The sequence below is a fragment of the Camelina sativa genome, chromosome 3 (assembly GCF_030686135.1).
Source record: "Camelina sativa cultivar CO46 ecotype springtype chromosome 3, ASM3068613v1".
NCBI classification, from domain to species: Eukaryota; Viridiplantae; Streptophyta; class Magnoliopsida; order Brassicales; family Brassicaceae; genus Camelina; species Camelina sativa.
The window spans coordinates 28,994,906-29,012,160 of record NC_141882.1 but is presented as its reverse complement, the minus strand read 5'-3'; the positions used below and the strand labels follow the sequence as shown (position 1 = coordinate 29,012,160).

Sequence of the window (17,255 nt, the reverse complement as noted above, 5' to 3'; positions counted from 1 at the left end):
ATAACAATGTGTTTTCTTAGGAAATTCTCCAGGATATAAGGGCTATAAGGTGCTCAATTTGGTTACTAACATCGTTTCTGTGTCTTGTAATGTTGTGTTCCATGAAAATGAGTTTCCTTTCCATTCTAGTCATGCTCGACATCCTTCTGACATTATTGCAAGGATTCTAAGAGGTCTGTTACTGGCATATGTATTTTTTTAGGGAATTCTTTAATCTCTTGGAAATCCAAGATGCAGTACGTTGTGAGTTCGAGTAGTACCAAAGCCGAATACAGGAGTATTGCACAAGCTACAAAGGAGTTACTCTGGCTCCATCAAGTGCTGAAGGATTTGCATCAAAATCTGAAACTGCATGCCAAACTTTTCTACGACAACAAGTCGGCGATGCATATTGCGAATAACCCGATGTTTCATGAACGAACCAAACATGTAGAGATTGACTGTCATACCACTCGAGATCAGATTAAGAATGACTTTTTCAAAGTTCTACATGTTGCCACTGAGAATCAATTGGCCGACATCTTAACAAAATCTCTGCAACCAGCACCATTTCACTCGATTCTGCAGAGACTATATATTTCAAACATCTTCTTGCCTGCTACGAATTCAGCTTAAGTGAGGGTATATTAGCATATAAGATTATATAATTGGTTAAGTTGATTAAGCTTCATTTTACTTAGTCTCAACACTCTACTATAAATACCTTTGTATAATTATATTTTACTCTAATGAGAAATTTACTTTACCATTTACAAAGAGTTAATAGCAAAAAAATTCGATCAGGGATACGTGCCGCATTAAACGCTGCTCCAAATATTGATAGCCAAAGAACTGTTTACATTTTTTAGGTTTAGATTGTGTAAAACATTTTTCAAATTCATTCATCGCTTTATGCAATTAAACCAAGTAGATAGCTTTCACATCCGATTAATGAAAAGGAATGGAACAAAATCATATCAAAAGTATCGAAATAATTGAGCAAAACCAAAACATCCCATGAGGTTACCAGCTTTTCTTTTATTCGCTGTCTCTCACTTCTTCTTCTTTTTGTTTAAAAAAAAAAAAAAAATTCCCTTAAACAAATAAAGGCCTTATTAAAGTTAGTGCAATCATATTAAAAAAAAAAAAAAAGCTTTTGTTTCTGTTTCGACCCATCAGTCATTTACTCACAAGTCAATCTTATTATACAGTCTGACATAAAATCAATAATAGGCTCATAGATTGTTGAATAAGTTTGTAAGTTTTTTACAATACTTTATCCTTACCCATTGTCGAGTAACTGCATGTGTTTGTTACATTATTTTATAACATAACCCATTGTCGAGTAACTGCATGTGTTTGTTACATTATTTTATAACATAACCTAGTAATAATAAGGTGTGGGGGAAGTATTTCAATACTATATTACAATAATGCAATTCAATGGAAAAAAATTAGAGAAAAAAAAAGTGACAATGATGCGAATGAATGTGAGAGTCTTCAAAGAGAAAATATTTATTATGACTTTATTCATTCCCCTTGCACGTGGGTGTCGGATACTCTGAAAGCTCTTTTTCTTTTGGATATACTATAACTTTTTTTACTGGATATACTATCGATTTGAATGATAATTGTAGTCAGGGCGGCCAAATCCATTTGCGTTCTAGACCACTTCATTTTTAAAGCGGATTACAGACCGTTGCAGACCAACTCTATTTGTATGTAAAAGCGGTCTGCAGTTGGTCCGCTGCGGTCTTGTCTCTGTTTTATTTGGACCGTACTACTGCGAACTACATTTTCTAAATGGTAAATAAAAAGCGGTTCAGTCCGCAGACAGATTTGTCCGCCCCAACCGCTGCGACCATTCATAGCATATAACTTATATATATATATATACATATATATATCAATTTTAGTGATATACTACTAGTATTTCTGTATTTTGTTATGGTCCTAGTAATAAAATAGTAATACTATAGTAGTAGTTCTAGTCATTTAACCACTTCCAAGGTTGGGAAAACGTATTTTCAATTTGGGTTTGATAGATTTTTTACTTACACCAAAAGTATATAAAATTGAAACTCCATTGGACACTTTTTTATTGGGATCACAAGTCCATATGCGTGTGTGTGCACATATGTGTATATTGTAATGTTTGTGGATAGTTCGTGGAGTAGCGGAGAAGACTGTAGAATATGAATAGTTTGAATACATTATCACTGAGAGATTGCTTGAATTGCACGTTAACCTCAATTGATTTCATTGCTTGTTTCAATAAACAAAATAATAAACTAAAGTGGTGTCAGAGTTCATAGGATTCATATTTTCTCCCTTTTCTCCATTGGTTTACTCAAAAAATAAAAAAAAATTTGTCTGTCTCATTTCTTCTAAGTTCTGACTCAAATTTTCACCCACTCTTCTGCAAGCAATTTTTTTTTTTTTTTTAAGAACGATTCTCCTTTTTTTTTCTCTTCTTTTTTCTTTTATGTTCAATCACTTGACACTTGACACTTTCTCCTTTTACACACAATAATGAGCTTATGTATTCTTCCTCTTTTGTGCTCATGCGTGTTTGTGTGGTGGTGATACATTCTAACATTATGACCGTAATAGGTAATATTCAAACTAGGATATTGATAGCCTTTTTTCAATTTTCATTAACTATATAATCCTGCAGAATTCTGAATAATGATCGATACTTGATATATTTTTCATATCAAAACAGCATGATTTGTGTATAGAAAAAATATAATTCAATTAACTTTTTTGTTTAAAATGTTTACGATGCTGTTACATATATATATATATATATTTATTTATTTATTTGTCAATATACTCTACTTACTTATAGTTTTCTTTATTTTATAGTTTTCAATAATTTTTGGGTTAAAAGATAAAATACGAGGACAAATTCAATAGAAACATTCATTATATTTCATTTTAATTGTTGCTTAAGGTTGGCAACGTTGTCAATTAATATTTTTTTTTAAATAATAATTCAACAAATAGAAAAATAAACTGCATATATATAAATATATATTAAAAATTTCGATTGAGTTAGATAAATTAAAACATTTTTTTCTAAAATATCAATTATATAAATTCAATTATTGGTTAAATTCGAAGAAGCATTATTGTTTGTTTTCTTCAGTACGTACGTCTATCCCATTTATTTCTTCTTCATTGCTTTGGTTCCTCTTCTTTAATTTATACAAATAATACAAAGAAAATGTTAGAACGTTCTTTAAAAATTGAAGTAAGATGTTCCTTTTTCGATTGCAAAAGCTGAAAACGCTGGAAATTTGTGATTTCATTTGATATGAAAACAAATGAAAATAAAATAAAATAATTGGATTGGAAAGGAAGAAAAAAATAAATAAATAACGTGCAATTGTTTTGTGTCCTTCGTCCAAGTGCACGCACCCATGTCTTTTGACTTTCAACCCTCTTGTCCTCTGTTCTCGCATAGGTCATATCTACGGTCTATTTATTAAATCTTAAAATTTTTCTATTTTCTGGACGTACTTATACTGTCGACATCTCTATAAACCAAAATTTTCCTATTTATTATTATTACTATATTATCTGATGTAACAATGTATTTTGGTGAAAATGACTTTTAAAAAAAAATATTAGCATCTTCAATCTATCTCTATTTTTTCCCCTATAAATATAGAAAATATATCAATTTTAGAGGTAAATTTGTTCCAAACCATCTCTATTTTCAGCTTTAAAATAGAGATTACTATAAATGTGTAATTGTGTAGTAAACAACACTTGGATATAGGTAAACATTTTCTTTTGATAAAAAAATGTAATTACAAGTTACAACATGAATCGAAATATATACTTTAAAATTTCAAAATATCTTGATCGGTTCTAGCCTTACACTTGGAGTCTTGGACGATCATGTTTCTTAACCTATGAGTTATAATGATACATTTTTTAATTTAAATAATGATACATATTACTGTGTGTTAATACATATTCTAACGATTTGCTATTTCTAGTAGTTCATTTTTTTGTTCCTTTTTCATCCCCCGTAGAATCTTCAGAAAGTCATATGATTGTACATATATATATGTTGTAAGAAATTTCTAGAGTCCATGTTTTTGCATCTGTATTAATATTATACTATACTATAATATAGAGTTCAAACTCATTTTGCAAGGACGACGTGTAGGGTTGCTTCCACATAAATGTAGTAAAATATCGTTTCCAATGAAGTTTAGACATTCTTTGTGGTTGATTAGGTTAATAAAAAGGACGACAAAAAGATAAGAAGATTCTCTTGCTTGATGGGGCTTTGAAATATCGTGAGTGTTGTCACTATAACGGGTTTGGTAAAATGGATTTTCAATAATAAGATCAAACTGGAATGTTAGTCAAACGACTCAAACCTAATTAATAATAAAGGGACCCTTAAAATTCAGACGGTACAAAGTGAGGCGAACACAGTGGATGACAACAAGAGAGGGTAGGTTAAGGATAAGCGTTAGTCTTCTACACATTAGCCCACACCACACGTACATTGTTTATACCTTATCAAACTAAAAGTTAAACTGATATGTAACTTGAATTTTATCATGTAAAAATATTAATACAAAGTTCAGTCTTAAAAATACTTGTAGTGACATTACCAAATGCATAACATAGAAAATATTGACTAATTAAAAAAATAAAGTTCTTACAGAATAAACACTACAAAAAAATAGTCTTATTGATACCAAATATTTCGTCTCAATAATAATAAATTCGTAACAATAAAAGAATTGTGACGAATTTGTGACAAATTTTAAACGGTTGCAATAAAGTCGTCACAAATTTTTTTTTGTAACAGATACGTCACAATATTGTGACGAATATCTCTAGTAACTATATTGTAACAGTAAGTGACAAAAATTAAGAGTAACAAAAACGTTATAATTATCGACTAAAAAATTGTCTCAAAATCGTTATATTTATTGACTATCATAACGTCTCAATTATGTCACACAGTACGACAACATTGTTGTCACTAAATAGTCGCAAGTGATTACTACAAAATCGTTGGTTAATCGTCATACTTACGGACTAAAAATATAGTCTCAACACTGTCATGTTTTGTAACTATCATAATCTCTCAAATATGTCACTTTTTACAACATAACTATAGTCATTAAAACGCCATAAACAATGACTAAAAAACTGTTACTTAATCGTCACAATTATTGACTAAACATCGTCTCCAAAACGAAATATTGTGTGACTATTATATTGCTTGAAGTTTGTAAGCTATTACGTCATATTTTGTATCTAAAATTTGTCTCTATTCTTATTATATTTTCATCATATATTTATCCACTAAAATTGGCATGAATATTTAATATATATAATAATGACTAAAATAATTTGATAAATAAGAAAAATGATTAAATTACCAAATCAACATCCAAAACGAAATTGTTATAAAAAAGAAACAAATGTGATGGTCTAAACTTCAGCAAACAAAAGCTAATAAACTTAACAACATAAACGGAAGCAAATAAGCAAATAGCATTAGCAAACAAAGTAAAACCAAACTACGTAGCATGAGCAAACGAACCAACACCCATGGAAGTTTGTGGAGTAGATGGAGCTGCTGCATTTGATCCACTGGGACCTGCAAAAGATTGAATCATTTGCTCCACAGAATCGAGTCGTTTTTGAATAACCACACTATCTTCACGACTCTTTTGCAATTCCATTTCCAGCTCTTGAACTCAGTAGCGTTAGTGTTCCTACTTCTTCAGTAGCTTGAGGGGGCACAGCCGAACCATCTAAAGACATAGAAACCCCACTTTGGAGTGATCCAAGTCCAAATACACGACCTTGTTTCGATATACCAGCAATCTACAAAAGAAAACACAAAGTATGCTAATAAGAAATCATTCACACACAACTTTCTCAAAGCTCCAAGAAAACAAAAAAAGATTCAAGTGAAAGAAAAATATACATTCTGTAAATAAGATACCTTAACATAGATGTCATTTTTCTCCTCGATGGTCAGAGAATCCATTGTCAAAACCTCTCCATTAGAGGACTCCATTTGTGCCAAGCGTTCTAGAAGATGTTCATCATACGCTTCAGCAATTAGTCGCTCTCTCTCATCAACATATAACCCATCGGATTTTTGGTGTGTCTTTCTCATCACAGCAATGAAGGAAGAGTCTTCATTATTTGCTTCCTGTGAACAAAACACAAACGAAAGTTAAAAAATTATCAAAAATTTAAACAAAAGAAAACATATTCGTTACCAAAAATATAAACATTACCAAAACATCTTTCACTTTTGCATAAGAACGTGATCCCGCTCTATGACAATGTGGACCTAAACCATCACGACTAAATAATCGTGAAGAACGAGCTTTCTCGCTTTTTTCTTTGGCTTTTGGAGTCTTCCAGTAATCTACCATATTTTTCCAATCGTCAGACAGAATCCACTCAGGTTGTTTTCCTTTGGGCTTTGCAAGACTAACCATTCCTTTGAGACGAGTAGCAGGAAGTGCATCAAAGTTGGCTTTAACTAGATGCTCAATCGTGGGATCCCACTGAAACCTTGTCTATATATATATATATATATATATATATATTATTAGACATGTATTGAATATAAACTTATTTCTGAAAATAGTTTATACATAACTAAATCAAACATTAAATGTTGAAAACCAAGCATCTCTATAGTATTGCGGCACTTTTCTCCAGCTATACCACGCTCCTTTGAAATTCCCTTCAATGATTTTCCTAACACGAGTTGATACTTCGGTGTTGTTTTTGAACCTGTTGCATGTGTATTAATTAATTCACACCTTACTTTGTAACATTAAACGGTGTCTGAAAAAAAAAAAAAAGGAAGAACAATACCATTTAGCTCCATTTCTTCGAGCCGGATCAAGCACTCGAACATCACGTTGCACCGGTAAATTTTCTTCCATCTGCTCAACTGGTTCAACGATTGGAGCTTGGGGATTCAAAATTCTAGGAGGCAAAGTTCTTTGAAAACCAGCAGCTTGAGAACTCGATGATTGTCCATACGAACGGCCACCAATGTTGATTGGTGGGCGCATCTGTAATTAGCAAAGAGAAATAATATATGAAAATTAATCTAGAGAATCAATATCTATACAATTGAAACCTTGAAATCGAACAATATATAACAAATCCAATCAATTTAGAAGAAATCAAACACTTTCTAACAAAACCAAGAGATCTAGAGAATCAGGAAGAGAGTATCTACAAAATTCAAACCTTGAAATCAAAGGTAGTGGAAGAGCTAGCTACAGCGGGATCGGGAAGAGAGAACTGACAAGAGAGGAGGTTAAAATCGAAGGACCCAAGGAGAGAGGGCTCCGAAGCTAAAATGAAAGGATCATATTTACCGTAACGCTTTGCGACATTAACATCGACAATTCCAGACTTGTTTATTCGCACACCTCTTCCAATGGTTGAATCACACCAATCACATTTGAACACAACAAGTTTAAGATGAACAGGTCCAGGATAATGGAGTTCTAAAATCTCTCTCAAGACTCCATAGAAATCATGTTCTTCACTTGAACTAGAAGATGATGTGCCTTTCACACGAACTCCATAATTGGCATTTCTTTTATCTTTCCCATGATCATAGGTGTGAAATATGAATCCACGACAAAAGTACATAGGCCAAGAAGTAACTTTTGTCATTGGACCATGGACGAGCGTATGTAGCCATTCTGGATATGAATTATCACTCATAGTGTTTTCCACCTGAATTTTATTAACACATATGAGAACATTTATTAATAAAAAAAATATTAATCAGGAATTCAAATATGGTTAATTTAGTAATAATTTCTTACATATTCCCGTAACCAGTCTGCAAATTTTTTTTCTTTTAGGACGTTTAGATTGTCTGCAGTTATCTCATGATGAGTAGCAGCCATCTCCTCTTCAAACAACCTACATAAAATTGTAATATAATGAGAATCATAACAATGTCTTATATATAATATATAAAAACTGTGCAAGTGTAAAGTTATTTATTTTCACGTACCTTTCATATGGGCTTACTTCTTCACAGTTCAAAAGAATATATGTATGTGCAACATGGTAGTCTTCATTTTGAAACCATTTCTCGTTTGCTTTACCACTGCACCTCCCTTGTTGAGAAAAAATATATGGGACTTCATCAGGTTGTTGTGTACAGTGATCATATCCATCATAGTGTCGATCTCCTATTCGACTTTTCGTCTTGATGTGGGGTTCAAAATAATAAGAACAAAATGTAGAAATTTCTTCATTGATGTATTGTTCAACAATCGAACCTTCTACTTTTGCTTTATTTTTCACTTTTTTCTTTAAATGACCTATGTATCGTTCGAAAAGATACATCCATCTAAATTGTACAAGTCCTCCAAGTCGAGGTTCATGTGGTAAATGAATAGGCAAATGTTCCATAACATCAAAAAAAGATGGTGGAAATATTTTCTCCAAGTTGCAGAGAAGAATACAAATGTTTTGTCGCAATGTTGCAACACCGTTTTGGGATAATGTTCTTGCACAAATATCCCAGAAAAATAAGCTAATACCTACATTAAAGAAACATTAAATTATATTCTTCTAATATATACACTAAGAAAAACACTAAGCAAAAGGCCATATACCAAAAGATAAACAAAAAGGTCATGAAATAAATCAACTTAGGAATAATAATAACATTATACTATAGTCATCATAATTCGTAAGTTGTAACGTTACTCCATATACACCGTCAAAATAAAATATTATATTAACTTGGTAGAGTAATGTTATGATTATAGAGTATTTGGGTAAACATTGATATTAACTTAGTAGAGTAATGTCACGAAGCACTTTACCATCAATAAAACCCATTGATATTTTCACGTCAATAAATTAAAAAAACTTACGAAAAACCAAACAAAAAAAACTTTATCACTCACTCACCAGTCACCAAGTAATAAAAAAAGATTAAGCTAGTTGCTATGTCTAACGTCCTCGTGTTCATTAAGCTAATTTTTGGCTATTGTAATCTAAGTCCATGAAAAATTTACAAGATCTCAATCTAAGACTAATCCAATCGACGTAACACAACTGCATTTAATCCAACAGTTCTTAAAAATTCTATTAATAAAAAAGTTAACTTAAATATAATAGCAAGACCGAAGACTATACTCTAATTAATTCAACAAATTAATAATATATATATACCAACGTGAAAGTGCTTCGTGTATAGATTTATTCATAAGCTCAGCAAAAGCAATTGGTAGTAACCGTTGCATTAAAACATGACAGTCATGGCTTTTCATTCCTCGTAATTTTCCTCCGGTTTGATCAATACATTTTGACAGATCTGATGAATACCCATCAGAAAATTTAACATCTTTTTTGAGCCACTCAAAAAATGTTGCTTTTTCATCAGCTTGAAGTCTGAAAATCGGAATTGGTGCCTTTCTATCAGCTGTTAATTCTAGTTGTTTCCGATTACAATACTCCTTCAAATCAAGTCGTGATCTAATGTTATCTTTGGTCTTCCCCTGCACATTAAGTAGTGTATTGATGATATTATCATGAACATTTTTTTCGATGTGCATCACGTCAAGATTATGTCGGAGTTTAAGATCCTTCCAATATGGTAGCTCCCATAAGATGCTCTGTTTATGCCAGTTGTGAGTGTCACTGTATCCATGTAATCGCCCATGGTTTCCACCACAATCAACTGTTTTAGGCAAAATTTGACTTTATTCCACAATTCTTCACCTGTTAGCAATTGAGGTGGACTATCATTCACAACCCTTCCTTTCCGAAAATTTTTCTTGTTCCGCCTGTAGCTATGGTCATTCGGCAAAAAAGAACGATGACAATCAAACCAACTCGTTTTTCTACCATTCTTCAGTTGAAATGCATTTGTCTTATCCAAACAATAAGGACAAGCCAACTGGCCATGAGTTGTCCAACCCGAAAGCATCCCATAAGCTGGAAAATCACTTATTGTCCACATAAGTACAGCTCGTAAAAGAAAGTTCTGCTTTGTATAACGGTCATATGCTTGAAAGCTGTTATACCACAAACATTTCAATTCTTTTATCAAAGGTTGAAGAAAGATATCAAGACTTCTCTTAGGATGATTTAGACCAGGAACTAGAACTGATAAAAACAGAAATTCTTGTTTCATGCACATTTCAGGTGGCAGATTATACGGAGTTAAAATTACCGGCCATAGTGAATAATTATGTCCTGACATACCAAATGGATTAAAATCATCTGTACATAACCCAAGGTAAATATTTCTTGGTTCAGATGCAAAATCGGGATATACCTTATTAAAATGTTTCCAGGCTTCTCCATCTGATGGATGAGACATTTCTCCGGTCTTCACAAAGTGTTATGCGTGCCATCTCATATCTTTTGCTGTATTATCAGACTGATACAGTCTCTTTAATCTATCGGCTATTGGCAAATAAAACATCTGGCTATATGCAATTTTTTTTTGCTCAGGCTTTTCAGTAGGACAAAATCTGTCTTTGCCACAGAACTGACAGTTTTCTTTCGATGCAGCATCTTTCCAAAAAATCATGCAATTATCTCGACAAACGTCAATTTTCTAATAAAGTAAACCCAAAGATCGCATAAGCTTCTTTATATCATAGTAGGAATTCATTGAGTTGTAACCTTCTGGCAAATATTCTTTCACCATTTTTGAAATTGCATCCATAAAGTTTTGAGGCAAATTATAATATTTCTTCAAACTCATGAGTCGAGCTGCTAAAGATAGATGCGAAAGACTTTCTTTACAACCATCATAAATTGGATTTTTTGCAGCGTTCAAAATATCATAAAACTTTTTTGCTTCAGCATTAGGCTCTTCTTCCATGTTTTGATTAAATCTTGACTCTGGATTATCAAATGCATATGAAACCATTGTCACATAAGGATCCATTGGTTCTGTGTGAGACTCAGAACCAAAGACATCTTCGGTAGAAGAATGAATATCAGCAGTATTGTAATTTTCTCCGTGAGAAATCCAAACCCAATAGTTAAGCATAAATCCTCTCGTATATAAATGATTTGTCACGGTCTGCTCATCCCACCTTTTTCCGTTCATCACAGTTTCAAAAATAGTTAACTTTTTAAAAAATAGTTAACTTTCATTATGAACGTGTTTCAAAAACCATGTTAATTATATTAGTCAAGTTTTCACACATCATGGAAACACAAACAAAGAAGTGATATAATGATAATGGACACTAGTTTAATTTTTAATATAACACAAAACTTTCAAGGATACCACATAAAAAAAATTTGAATTAGACTTTTACCTATGAGAAGAAAAATCTTAGAACTGCTCGACAAAAACTTCAAGATCTCTTCTATTGTTCTGCTCTTTAGTATATTTGTGATATCTTCCACAAAAGCAATATATATATATATATATATATATATATATATATATGTATCGATGGATGATATTCCTATTCTCAATAGAATTATAGAAACAGCTAGTTAAGTATTTTGTTGACTTTATCTAATAAGAAAAAAAAATTAAGTATCTTTTAAGTTTATCTAAAAACAATAATAATAAAGATAAACTAAAAACCTGTTAGAAAATCTTTTAACATGTAAATTAGATGATTATCCTATTTCAAAAATATGTTACTAATTTCTGTTTACCATAAAAAAACAGTCAAACAATATGACACTCAAGTATAACATATTTTTGCAATTATTTCATTACAAATTAAGTTAAAATAAATAATTGTTAAAATCAACCACTATTATGACAATCTTGTTACAAAATTATGTAACTATCTATCACAAAATATTATGCTAGTCATTCGTACCAATTTGTAACTACATTTTCGTCACTTTAATGTCACAAATTGTGACTCATATATCTGTTATAAATTCGTAACTAATTTACGACTATATATTAGTCACCAAATCATCACATTTGTTACAATCAATAATATCGTCACACTTTCAACATTAATTGTGACATAATTTTTTTCTGACTTCAAACGTCACAAAATTGTGACAAAATATCTACGAATTTGTGACAAAAATAGTTAGTCGCAATAACGTATCTAAAGTATCACAAATTTGTAACGTGAAATTTTCGTCACAAACGTTCGTCTCAATAAGACCATTTTTTTGTAGTGAAAGGAACGTAAAATTTTAGTTGAGAAAGCAATATTTAGCGTTTAATTTGAATTTATTTAAAATTTATTTCAATCTTAAGTAACTATTTAAAAAATGTTGTGTCGACATTAAACTAGTACTTTATTCCTCTGGTTATATCATGAGTTGAAGAATCAATTCGAGGTTGCTGTTATTGCCATATTAACTAGAATAATGATACAAATTAAAACATGTTGAGACTAAAAAACATAGATAATGAAATCAAAAAAAGAATTGTTTTCGAGATAAAATTATAGTGTATATTAATAAAAAATGAAAACTAAAAACAAAAGAGGTTTGTGTTAACCCTCTGGTATCTATATGTGGCCAAGCGATGACGCATTTAGCTAGAGCAGATATAGAGTTGAAAGTTGCTAAAGCTAGTGAAAGAATACAAAAGTATAAAGAGAGATGTTGCATCACCATGCACAAATTCAATTTGCATTGGAAAATCTTGACAAATTAATGAGGTTGGAAAATCTTGACAAATTAATGAAGGTCAAATTATAGGAAAAATTGTATTGAACTCTCACTAAAAGGGATACATGACTTTAAATTCTTGACCTAAGATACATGATTTAAATCCGTGGTATACTGATGAACAATTTTTTGTTTATACAATCATAGTAAAATTAACTTAATTCGACATGTCTAATATTCTAATTTTGGTGGTATTAGGAAAATAATAAAGTGATGGTATAACATAGGTTAATAAGATTTTGAATTTATATTAATGTCTATCTTAAACTGTCCCATCATATAACCTGTTCTGAAGTAACTTTTCTTAAATAATTCAAATGTTCATAATGTTTATATTTTTTAGTAAAGCTTAGTTATATCATTAATAATATTTTTAACTTTTAATATCTGGTATAGTTAAACTATTTTATTAAAAAAACAAGATTAAGCCGATAAAAAAATTAAATTTAGATACTTGTTAAGTTCAAATTTTCTATTTATTTGAATATAACCGATGTAGAACATTGAACATACACTTTTTCATTAATTTAGTAATATATGTCCGGTTTTAGAAAGAAACACAACATATGCAGAAAAATAACTTTAGATTTTTATCAACTAACTTTTTTACTAACTAATTTTCTATATAATATGATGAGTAAACAATTTAAAAAAATCATTTATGATAGGAGAATCATAATTTTATATATTAACAAAATCTTCTATATCTATATTTATCTATATATAATAGCAAACTCACTTTTTTGTGTCAACTTTAATCCAATGGTTTAGATTAGTTCTATTATTCCATCTAACAGTTTAAAATTATTAATGATCCTACCAGTTGCAAGTTTTTTCTTTCAAATAATCGCATCTATTTATTTTTGCATCTCTTCGTCGTACCCCCATCTTTCAAAAATCGCACCTATTAATTTTTGCACCTTTTTGTTTTACACATCTATGTTTTACACCTTTATATTTTACACATCTTTGTTTATTATATATAAACTTTTAAGGACTACAAAAACAAGTTTCGAATTTGTTGTTTTCTGAATATTTTTTAAACTTACAAGTTAATAAAGAAAATCAAAAATTTTTTTTATTGGAGTGCTTTTTAATTAATCTGCATCAGTCTTCAATTCAAAGTATTTTTATATATGCGTTGTATTGTAATAGATATAGATAGATTAATGAAACTCATCGAACAAATGACAAAAAGCTAACAAATGAACATGTTAGTGTCTACTTATGAACTTGTTAGTATCCATTCGGTTAAATACAAATAAAGTTAATTTCTTCTCTATTAGATTATTATTATTATATGTGTGGTCATATAGTTCGGAAAGAGTATAACATTAATGATCTATAAAGACATAAACCTTCAGGCCTACAAGGTTTATTTTACTCTTTTTGTATTGTTCTATTTCTATTAAACTCATTTTTGGGGGTCAACTTTAATCTAATAGATGAGATTATTTATATTATCTCATTTAACGATTTAGAATTATTAATGATCCTAGCTGTTGCAAGTTTTTTTTTCCATAATCGTGTTTCTTCGTCATATCTCCATTTTTCAAAAATCGCACCTATTAATTTTTACATCTTTTTGTTTCACACGTCTATGTTTTACAACTCTGTATTTTACACCTCTTTGTTTATTATATATAGATATTTATGGAATATCAAAAAAAGTTTCAATTTTTTTTTTTTTTTGAGTATTATTTAAATTTTAAACTTACTAGTTAATAAATATAATCAATTTATTGGAGTATTTTTTTAATTTTTATATAATAGCAACCCACTTTTATGGGTCAATTTAAATATAATGGATGAGATTGTTTTTATTGTCTCATCTGACGGTTTAGATTTGTTAAGAATCTCAAAAGTTGCAATGTTTTGATCCAACAGTTGTGTTTCTTTGTTTTACCCCTAGCTTTCAATGTTTGCACTTGTTAGTTTTCGCACCTCTTTATTTTACACATTTTTATTTCACACTTCTTTGTTTTCACACCTCTTTACATATATATACAGATTTTTATAGACTTTGAAAAGATTTATTGTTTTTTGAGTATTGTTTCACACCTCCAAGTTTTAAAAATTCTGAGTATTATTATTTTTCAATTTATTAATCAACATTGATTCACTCATCTTTGTTAAAATTTGGATTGTTTTATTTATTGATTCCATCGTCTAACTTTTGTTTGGTGTCGTTTTCTATTTATACCGCATCAGTCATCTCTTCCAAGTATTAATCTAGGTAATTGATTGTGATTTCTAATTTTTTTTTAGATTTATATGTTTATATATTGTAGCAAACCCATTTATAAAGGTAAATTTAAATCTAACGGATGAGATTATTTTTATTATCTCATCTAACTGTTTAGATCTGTTAATAATCTCGAAAGTTGAATTTTTTTGATCCAACAATTGTGTTTTTTCATCGTACTCCTAACTTTTAATGTTCGCACTTGTTTGTCTCATACATTTTTGTTTCACACCTCTTTATTTATATATATATATATATAGTTTTTTATGGACTTTAAAAAGATTTTTTATTCTTTGATAACACCTCCAAATTTAAAAATTCTGAATATTCTTTTCTTTCAGTTTATTAATCAACATTGATTCACTCATCTTTGTTAAAATTTGGATTGTCTTGACATTCTGAACAAACGTTTCCGGCTCTAGACCTAGAGGGACTAGCTAGGTAATCCTGGACGTCCCAGAAGACGCATGTGCCAACATCTGCGAGGTTTAAGAATCAAATGAAACCGGTATATACACAAACAATTTGATTCAACATATGAGCGAGGTTTAAGAATCAATTTGATGCAAATACCTCTTCATTTGATTCAACATGCAAAGTCGAATAGCAATGTATGAGCGATCGCCCATTTATGACCACCTGAATGTATATAAGTTTTATGAGTTAAGAATGAAAAAAATAAGCGGAAAGCCAAATCGATATAACGAGGTTCCTTGAAAAAAATACTCTCCTTAGAGGGGTGCCACCTGTTAACGTCCCAGAAGAAAAATGCCCGAACATCTGCGACACGGAACAACTCATACACAATCACGAAACGGGAAAAAAATATACTCATAAAACAATCATCAGACAATTAAAAACAGATGAAATCTAGAAATCTAAAAACAGAGAACTTACGGTCTAGGATTCTTCTTCTGACCTTGGTGATGGTGGTCTAGAGTCTAGACGGAGTGCAATATCGAGAGAGAGACGATAAAGAGGAAAAAGAAGAAATACAATGGACGTGAGAGTTAAGGGCAACCCCAATGGGGAAATATATTTTAGGCCTCTTAAGATTGTTTATTAATAGATTTTGTGTTTTGAGTAGATTAAGAACTTTGTGATTATTAATTAAAAGTTTTCCTCCGAATTCTTATTTTGAGTCTCTTAATTTAATTTTTTTTTGCATTTATGTTTACACTTCTACCTACATTGGCTTTGGTGCTTTGATCTCTGAAGAGCTTTCTTGCAAAGTCAAAGGTACATTGAAGGAAAGGTCATACCCAGACCACAGTACACGAACTCCATTGCCGGATCCGACCAAGACGGAAACGAAGACTCGTCCCAATTCTCCCTTCCGAAACCACCACCACCGCCGCCGTAGTTCCATCCCTTTCTGCCTCCATCGTTACCTCCGCCTCCAAATCCGAATGGACCGTTGTTACCACCGAAATCACCATCTAACAGAAAACGACTAAAATCTCCCCGTCGTCTCCATCACCACCAAATGAAACTCGCCTCGTCCGTCGCTTTTTACGGATCTGGAGGATGGAAAAAATTGCAGAAAACCGAACAATTATACAATATTTACCTTATGTAACGCGATGAGATTATTTTTCTACTATGTTACAGAAGCAATAACAGTAAATGGACCAGAACAATTGGGAAATATTCAAGTTCCTAAAAGGGCCAGCTATATCAGAGTAATTATGCTGGAATTGAGTCGTATAGCTTCTCATCTGTTATGGCTCGGCCCTTTAATGGCAGATATTGGTGGACAGACTCCCTTTTTTTCCTACATGTTAAAGAAAAAAAAATGTAGGAAACTGAAACGCTAATCCAAGATTGTAATAGTAAAAAAAACCTAAAACCTAAAGGATTATTCAATTTTTCACTAACATTTACACCTTATTCATTGATATGACATTTTGCCAGTGTGTACAAAATATTATTGAATCAATGTAGCGAAATTACACAATTCTTCTTTTCGATATATATGCTCATTCGTTAGCAAAAGTTCTTTAAATTTTCATCAAGAAAATCACATTAGAGATTACATACTACTCCTCAACTTAATCCCTTTCGTTTTGTCTTAGTATGGAATATCATCAACCGCTACGTTGGTCATTCATAATAGCCTTTCTCGTGAGTTTTAAGAATATTTTTGTATCTTTTGCGTCTACCTATTTTTGGAAAAAAAAAAGATTATACATGCTTACTGAAAAAAGTAAATTATTCAGGAAATATTTTAATATGTAAAACTTGTTACATTGAGGGCAAACACTAAATCAAAGATGAGTAAAAGTTGGAGTAAAAACTAGGAAAACAATATATAAAGTCAACAACTCTTAATTGGTAAATATTCTTGTTCATGGAT

The 17,255-nt window shown here is 30.8% G+C and overlaps 2 pseudogenes; both read right to left on the bottom strand.

The window, feature by feature from the left end:
- Window positions 1-5,369: 5,369 nt before the first annotated feature.
- On the bottom strand, window positions 5,370-16,284 carry LOC109131285 (uncharacterized; annotated as a pseudogene).
- LOC147947824 (uncharacterized) lies at window positions 7,376-10,360 on the bottom strand (annotated as a pseudogene).
- Window positions 16,285-17,255: the final 971 nt, after the last annotated feature.